General features: G+C 38.1%; 1 protein-coding gene across 1 annotated transcript in view; it reads left to right on the top strand.

The window, feature by feature from the left end:
- LOC123873599 overlaps positions 1-9,242 on the top strand; it is a 408,734-nt gene that overhangs the window by 86,466 nt on the left and 313,026 nt on the right. The gene's annotated exons all lie outside the window — the stretch shown is intronic.

The following is a 9,242-nucleotide window of genomic DNA, read 5'->3' as shown; positions in this document are numbered from 1 at the left end:
CATTCAGAGACAGGTTTGAGTCTGACTTCATCGACGCATCTAGAACAATTCTAAGGCGGGTGGTTGACTTGTCGTTACGTATGACAGGATGATGCGGTAGGTAAAACCCAGGTGAGGTACATTCCTCAGGAGGAACCCTTGAGATAATACCCTTGTCTAAATAGTCCTGAATGACTTCATTATACTGTACGCGTAATTCGGGGGATTTAGCGAATTTCCTTTCTAACATTAGATATCTCCGTTTGGCAGCGATGAAAGAGTCACCTAGCCTTTCAGGGCTCTCCCTAAACGGTAGATCAACGGAAAAGCTACCATCCGCGTTACGAGTTGTCGTCGAGGTATATATATCTTCGCATTCCTGCTCAGCGGGGCTTAGAAATCTCCTTTCAGGTACCTCTTCTACAGTCCAAAATTTTTCTAAAAGATTATCAAGCGGTTCGGGACTGGTAGTGCAAAAGGCAGAAGTGTGCGAAAATAGCGAAAGAGTAGGCGCATGACCTAGGATAACATACCCTAGAGATGTCTCTATGGCCGATGGAGAGTTATCGTTACCTGTTATTTTATTAAAAAGCAATATATCACAATAAAGTTTTACTCCAACTAATATATCTATGCTTCCTGGCTCAGAAAAACTATCATCAGCTAACGGAATGTCTTTAATTAAGTGGTCTAAAGCAGACACATCGACTCGTGTATTCGGTAGCTGAGAAGTAATTTTTTCTACCACCAGGGGGCGTATGTGATATTCTTTAGTATCATCAAAACGAGATTTGAATTTAAAGTCGGAAATCCCAAGTATCTTTTGAGAAGTCCCACCGATTCCCTGAACTTCAGAGAAGCGGCTTTGCGTGTGAACAGGTAATGATAATCTCTTGCAGCAAGTCATAGAAATATAATCACTTTGTGAGCCGGGTTCAATGAGACAACGCACAAAGTGAGGGCGATTGTACTTATCTAGTACTTTAATTTTAGCGGTGCCCAATAAGGCGGTTGTAGCGGTGCGGTCGTGATGTTCACGAGATATAGTACATAAAGAAGCGGCAATGTTAGCGGATGAATCATTGGACGATTCTGATACATTAATTTTTGCGGGAGAACTAGCGGACGTATAAGCGGACGTACTAGTGGACGTATGCGCAAACGTATGAGCGGGTAAATTACAAGACGTATGAGCGGGTTGATTAGCGGACGTATAAGCGGACGTCGAAGCGGACGTCGGAGCGGACGTCGAAGCTGACGCATGAGCGGGTTGAATTACATTATTTTCAGAGTGATTGCTCGGCACAGTGCGAGACATATCATCCGAATTAGCGGTTTGCGACAGTGAGCAATTATAAAGGTGCGGACAGATATGTGACGTTGGCGCATTGACAACGACACTACAGTTTGATTTACTAGATTTAGCGAAACACAAACTTGAATGGTGACGTTTAAGCGGAAAGCAATTTGAGCAGTTTTTAGTGCTGCTACAAGCGGAATATTTATGCGAGGTACTTAAGCAGTTTGTACAGTATGAATTATTTTTAACAATTTCGTACCTTTGCCTAGGAGTTAATTTCATAAACTCAGTGCACTTGTATAAGTGGTCATGCTTTTCATTTTTACAGATGACACACTTATGATTTTCATGTGAGCTACGAGCGCTTTCCGTATTGACAAAAGACTTAGTAGACTTAGTAGACTTAGTAGACCTCGTGACAGGTGTAGGTATGTGTCCAGAGCGAGCTTTATTTTGCAACTGTGCATTAACATTGCTCCCTCTAGACAGCACCTTGCTCTGTTCCTTCACGAAATCTATAAGACTTTTATATGTTGGAATTTGGTTTTTACGATTAATAAGCTCAAACATTTTAACGGTATCTTCATCTAATTTAAGCGTAGCCAAATGAAGGAATATAAAATCAGTTAAATCAATTTTTAACTGTTTAAGTGCTTCTACCGATGAATCAAAAGTGTTTATGAAATTATCTAGTGCGGTATCATTATTATTAGCAAGTGGCTTAAATTGCAACACTTGATTTAAATATGCGGAAGCGAGCGAGCGGGGGTCGTCGTACTTCTGTATTAAGGCATCCCAGATGATATTATAATTTTCAGCTGTTGCTGGCAACCCTGAACAAACTGCGGCAGCCCTATCAGTTAATTTTCCGACTAGGTAAAATACCCTTTCACTATTATTTAAATTCGGGTTATCATGAATCATACTTTTAAACTGCTGATAAAACAACGGCCATTTAGTTAAATCACCATTAAATGAAATAAGATCAATAGGCGGAAGATGCGATTTTAATTTAGGGAACTTTGACAAAGACGCCATGTTAGATTCAGATTCTTTATTGCTGTTAGTCGCTAAGACTTGTTTGACATAACAAAATAATTCCTCGAATGACATCCATGATTGATAATTAATAGGATTTTTAGGATTTAATTTTAACTGTATAGCGTTATATGAATCTAATGTTTGCTCGAATTCCTTTCGTAAAGTGTCTAGGTTACCTGACTGGCATAAAAGATTAGGTAGTTTACTAGAATCAATTTCTACTTGCAAGGCGGCATCGTAGATTCGTTGCATCCGAGCAAACATCGCATCGCGTTTCGATTCTAACATTAACATTTGACATTCGTCATGTGTACGCGGTAAATCTGAATCACCCTTTGTAGTCATTTTTAAAACTCAAAGTACCTAAATAAATCGAACACAAGGTAATATGGTATTTAACTATGTTGGTTAAATATGTCAATTAAAAAATATCGATATTATGCAACCAATATAGTTTAGCGGTAAGTATATACTATAAAATGCGTTGGTTATACTGTGAAAACACACAACTCCTATATTTAGGCGAGCGGTTAAATTATTGCGTTGCAAACGTAAAAATATTATTTACGGAACGCGTATTTGAGTGCATACAATAATCACAATGCTGGTTGAATACCTACTCTGCGCGCAATGGCTCGTACCTACATTAGTCTATTCATAAAATCGACAGCGGAACTTATGTAGGTACCTTATTTGCGTCTTATAAGTAACGACAACTTAAAATGTTAACTACTACGTACCTATAAGTAGATCTATACGTTTTATTTTCCAGGTTTGCGGAATTATATTATGGTTAAATCTTATACCGAAATAATAAAGCTGTGCGGGTATATGAAATTTTATAAAAAATACTTTATTACTTCTAACCTAGAATATCAAACGCTAGAATTACGTAGGTATATCGTAGGCCGTACTTATAATCTAATAATTCTGCAATATTACGACACGATGCAACATTAGGTATCCATAAATCGTGAATGCTACTTGAAATAATTCAAACTTATTGACTCGACGTAGGTAGGCGGTACTAAAAATTATATTACTATAATTTGATTAAATTAAAGAGTCGAGTCAATTTTATTATGAAATCGGATGGATAAGCCCATAAATCCGATTAAAAGATTCTGAAATCCGGTTCGAGAATGGACCATAAAATATGGTAGCTCCAAAACAAAAAATTAAAGGGGGGCTTTATGCCACCATATTTGAAAACGTGCGGTCAAAATTATTTTTGGTTTTAATGGACTGTATTAGCGGTTAATTGCCCCATAAAAACGTAGCATTCGACGAAGGAGAAAAAATGGGTGTGTCCTCCAGGGAGTGGTTAGGTAAATTTGGACTTACGTGGCTGGAATGGTTCCAAGTCTGTTCCGAACTGCAGCTTTCTCGTCACCACACTTTTACCATCACTGATCCCTGGCCAGGGTATATTTGTAAATCGCTGTTGCACTATGTGTCGTGTTGGGTGTAGACACAGTTTTCGATGAGCGGTATGTATAACTTCACAATGGCGGCGCGCACGTGGTATTGCGGTGGTTTATTAAATGCACACTTGCAGCGGACACGATGGATTATATTGCACTGAGGTGTCGGTTTTTTTTTCGTACATTAGCGTTGCGTTGAGTCCATGAGTGGGAAAGGAAAGGATATATAGGATAGAGTGAGTGCGAGGATCTATGATCTATGAAGACCCGTTATGATACATTAATTAGTACAGTAATTTGAAGTATGTGGCGCCATCTATTGAGATTTACCACACGCAGATATCAAAAGAGAAAGAAATCCTTTCCGAACGAGTGAATTTTGAAAAAGTCTTTTTAGTTAGTTTTGGCAGGGCAGTCGTGTTTTTCCATCCCAATGGGGTGTCAAAGCTATGCTTTCTGGTCCGACATCACCATTCAAACACCTTGGGACTCCAAGGTCTGTAGCCGTACATATTGCAGGGGCATTAATCGCAATGTTCGTACAACGAGGCGCAGTAGGCTCTCAAGGATTATTGAATGAGCGCGGGAGGTCGGATCGCTGCGTACACCACTAATCCAATAACTGGTGTCCGGTATGCGACTACTTGAATATGCAGTTGTATGGAATTGGCGGCGATTCTACGTTACGGTATTTTGTAAACGAATAACGAATAACGAAACGTTAATTTATTTTTTGAATAAAGAAGAATGGAGTATATAATACACACTTCAGAATGTGTTAAGTTACCATAAATCGAAGTTTAGTTAAGCTATTATGAATCTGGCATAATCCCATAGTGATTAAAAGATCCCAAATATATCAGAATTAAAAAAAAAAACACAAAAGACACCTATGTCAGCACTCTGACATAGGACTCTTTTGTGATTTTTTTTGTGATCTAGAGTGAAGGAATTCTCGGTTTGATCCTGAACTGATCTCCGTCTAATATTAGGTAGATATTTGAGCACTAGGGCCACTATGGGTGAATTAATCAAAGATTTAAATATAATTGTTATACTTTTGACGGCCTTCCTGGCGCAGTGGTAAGCGTTGTGGTCTTATTACAGGTCCCAGGTTCGATTCCCGGCAGAGATTTGGAATTTTATAATTTCTTTTCTGGTCTGGTCTGATGGAAGGCCGTGGCTAGTTTCACACTATTGGCAAGGCCGTGCCGCCAAGCGATTTAGGCATTCCGGTTCGATGCCGTGTAGATAACAAAGGAGTATGAGTTTAATAAAAACTGCCATATCCATTCCAGGTTAGCCCTCTTCCATCTTAGACTGCATCATCACTTACCACCAGGTGAGATTGCAGTCAAGGGCTAACTATTCTGTTTGCAGCTTGCAACGCGTGAGCAGCAAATAGAAGTGGATAATCGTCTATTTTTTTCCAAACAAGAAATAAAAAGTATTTGTGTCTGAACCAAGACACAATAGCAATACAATAATAAAGCAAGTGCACACTAGACATAGTCACGCGCTAGACATAAATGCTACGATACGCACGGAAGGGTGCCTCTGTACACCGAACCGATTGTGGGGTAACGAAGCGTGGTGTACCCCCGGCCTTACCCCGGACCAACACCCGCAGCCCTTACCCTCATCATAATAAGAGCTATATTTGAGCAGAAGAAAACATGAGTCGGAGGCTGTACGTCGCTTTAAGAACGCTACAAAATACTACCCCTATTGGATTATTAAATCAAACGTATGAAATATGAATATCTTTTGAGATTTTTAACCTTTTTACTTAGTTGAACATGATGAGATTGAGAGATGGTGTTTAATGATTTTTTTTTTGTTTTCCAGGGAATAATAATAATTACTACCCATATTATTATAAATGCGAAAGTGTGTTTGTTTGTTGGTTAGTTAATTGGTTTTTTAGTTTGTTGGTTTGTCCTCCTATCACGTAGCAATGGAGCAACGGATTGACGTAATTATTTTGCATGGGTAGGTACTAGGTATAGTCAAAAAAACCTGGAGAGTGACACAGGCATAGGCTAATTTTTTCCTGGAAAATCAAAGAGTTCCCGCGGGCATCAGCTAGTGTTTTACGTTTTCATATTATTTAGATCGAGTTTAGTCCGGAGCGTATATTTTCAGTACCATATTGCGACTAATTCTCTTTTACACAATCTCTAAATTAAAAGACCTCTCTGGTGCAGTGGTAAGTGGTTTAATAAGTGGGAGTTCCCGGATTCGATTCCCGGCAGAGGCAAAATGAGAATTTTTAATTTCTAGATTGTCACTCTTATACACACGTCACACTACAAATTGTGACTCTTCTTTTTTGTAATAGCTTCTCAAGTTTGACAATTCGACATATTGTATTGGATAGTGGACTGGATAGTGGATTGGACAGTGGATTGGATAATGGATTGGATAGTGACACAGGTCGAGTTGAAGTAACGAAGTTGGGCATAAATTCTAGTACATTCTATAATTATTATAATAGATTTTTATAATAAGTATAATCTAGCATTTGAATTCTGGAATGTTTCAATACGTGCCTGAGGGTGGGTTAATGGTAGCAATAACACACAATCGGGAATGAATAAAAGGTGTAATTTATGGGTTCGAACCCCCCGAAATGTGGCCGCGCAATTACTGTACGGATGTATAGTGATGTTCTCTTGTGTTGTCGATGAAATGCTATTATCGATAGTGTTCTGTGTACTAATGTGGTAAAAGAAAATTTAAAGTATAGATAGCAAATTAAGTTATAAGTAGTATTATTATGTAAATCAGCTTTATTATAAAAGTAAAATTGTAGTAAAATAATTGTATTTAAAGACATATCATACATCATCTTACAAAACCTACCGATTGACAATCAAAAAGTGTACAATAGTACCTACTTTGAATAAATTTTATTTGACTTTGACTTCGACTTCTCCCGGGTCTCCAACTCGCGATCTCTTTGAAACTAGTGACTAGTAGTATGTTACTAAGTTAAGATTAATTATTTTTGCACATTAATTACTTTTTTAGGCAATAATAGTTCACTACCAGTAAATAGTTTTTAACTAACATAACAATTAAAAACATTCTATCGACATAGCAAAAGTAACATCCCTATTAACTTTTAGAACCCATCCCATTGTAGAAAATGCTAATGATTTCCTATCCGACTGCACCGTTTTAAAGGTGACTCGTAAATTTAATTAATTCCCAGTTTTAGGCAGGATAGCTTACACTCGCTATAATGGCCACATTTTCCATGTTTATAATACTGCAACAATGGTGTAGGTAGGTACTGCGTCTGATGGTAATTCTATAAAAAAGATTATTCGCATCTTTTTCTTACCAATGTAATAATAAAAGGACAGACACACTTATTTTCATTTAAAGCATCAAACCTTGCTTCAGGTGCCAGTTATGAACATAGCGTCTAAAGGAGATCATTATTTTTGGGCCTTTTCTGAAAGTGCCGGCCAACGAAAAAAAATGGTACAGATCGTTAGAACTAGCCATTTGGAGTAATAGTTAGTATGGCAAAAAAGTTGTAGGATTGCTCTGAACCAAGATAGACAAGGTCGAAGATTCGTCATTTTCATACATTTTATTGATTTCTAAAAGTGCTGGGAAACATAAAATAATGTTAGATATTGCTAGAACTAATTATTTGAGGCAATTGTCATTATGACCCAAAGGCTGTGGGGTCATTATATGTCGTGTTATACAAGTTATACAAAAAATTAATATACTTTGTATAATTAATTGCAACCAATTTTATGATTTTGTTACTGTTCTGATTGTTTTATACGAATTTGAATACACGTATAATTATTTTGACTCCCACGAAGTGCTGGATCAGCTGCAATGTGGACAAAATTCGTTTACACATACCTGGATTGTATGCGGCCTCGTAATACTAGGTGATCTCATCCAGCCATCTCCCAAACTTCTGCCACTGGGATATCTCCGGCGAGCTCTGTGATGAATGCACCATTTGGTTATAAGTACTGTTCACCATAGTAACTACGGGCTTGCTTCAGTCGATAGCTGCCCAAAGCAACCTGTGTCGATTCTTCTGTGAATCTAGGAAAGTCATTCAGATTGAACGGAGGATGTCGGCTTCCATAGCCTGGAAATGAGCTCTCCTTCTATTATAATTATTGTGTGTGATAACAAGTTCTGATAAACTGTTTTGCGCATTGACCAGTTCATGGATTTTGTCAAGGAAATCACGTCTGTAGTACACGTTATTGTCTATCAGAACATGATAGCTGTTTAGCGATGTTACCGCGATCCTGAAATAATCGATCACGTTACTTAATGCCTGGTCACTATGATCAATCCTGAGCAATCGAAAATCTCTTTTAAAGCAATTGTTCATCACTTCCACCATCCAATGGCAAATGGTAACAAGCTTAGATTTATTGGTTTGGTCAGTAGCTGGGTTTCCTTTAAATGTTTTGTTTCTAGCATTTGTGTCAGATAACCGCATGCCTCTAGAAAGAAAGGCTATCTATAAAGGGCATGTACAGACAGATACAGGCATGTACATATATCTTCAGAAAAGCACTAATTACTTTTTTCAGTGAAAATCATACCCTAACCACAAGTTCCGAAACCACTAAAAGCCTTTATATTTGTTGCGATGGAACAATAATCTACACGCTGCAGCAACTTACAATGCCTAGATTTTAAATGATACCTTAAATGATATAGAAGATTTTTACTGGATTTTTATCTTAGTCCATGGTTTTAGAGATACCATAAACAATCTTGAGGTAATCTTTCTTTCTTGAGGTGTGCGGTTATGTGGCACAAATGCTAGTAACAAAACATCAGTAAAAACCCAGCTAACTACTGACGAAGCTAATAAATCTAGACTTTTTACCATTTGCTGCTGGATAATGTAAATGATTAACGACCGCTTTGGAAGAGATTTTTGTTTACTCAGGGTTATACAGGATTTGTAACCGGACATTAAGTAACATGGTCGATTATTTCAGGATTTTGTCAGCATTGCTGAACGGCTATCATGTCCTGATAGACAACAACGTGCATGCACGTGATTTTCTTGACGTAATCCATGAACGGTCAGTGAGCAAAACAGTTCAGCAGAACTTGTTATCACAAACAATATGTAATTATAATAGAAGTAGAGCTCATTTCCAGGCTATGGAAGCCAACATCCTCCGTTCAATGACTTTCCTAGATTCACAGAAGAATTGACGCAGGTTGCTTTGGGCAGCTATCGACTGAAGCAAGCCCGTAGTTACTATGGTGAACAGTACGTATAACCAAATGGTGTATTCATCACAGACCTCGCCGGAGATAACCCAGTGGCAGAAGTTTGGGAGATGGCTGGATGAGATCACCTAGTATTACGAGGCCGCATACAATCCAGGTATGTATCAACGAATTTTGTCCACATTGCAGCTGATCCAGCACTTCGTGGGAGTCAAAATAATTGTACGTGTATTCAAATTCGTATAAAACAATCA

The sequence above is a fragment of the Maniola jurtina genome, chromosome 17, assembly GCF_905333055.1.
Source record: "Maniola jurtina chromosome 17, ilManJurt1.1, whole genome shotgun sequence".
NCBI classification, from domain to species: domain Eukaryota; kingdom Metazoa; phylum Arthropoda; class Insecta; order Lepidoptera; family Nymphalidae; genus Maniola; species Maniola jurtina.
This window is presented reverse-complemented; position numbering and strand designations above follow the sequence as displayed.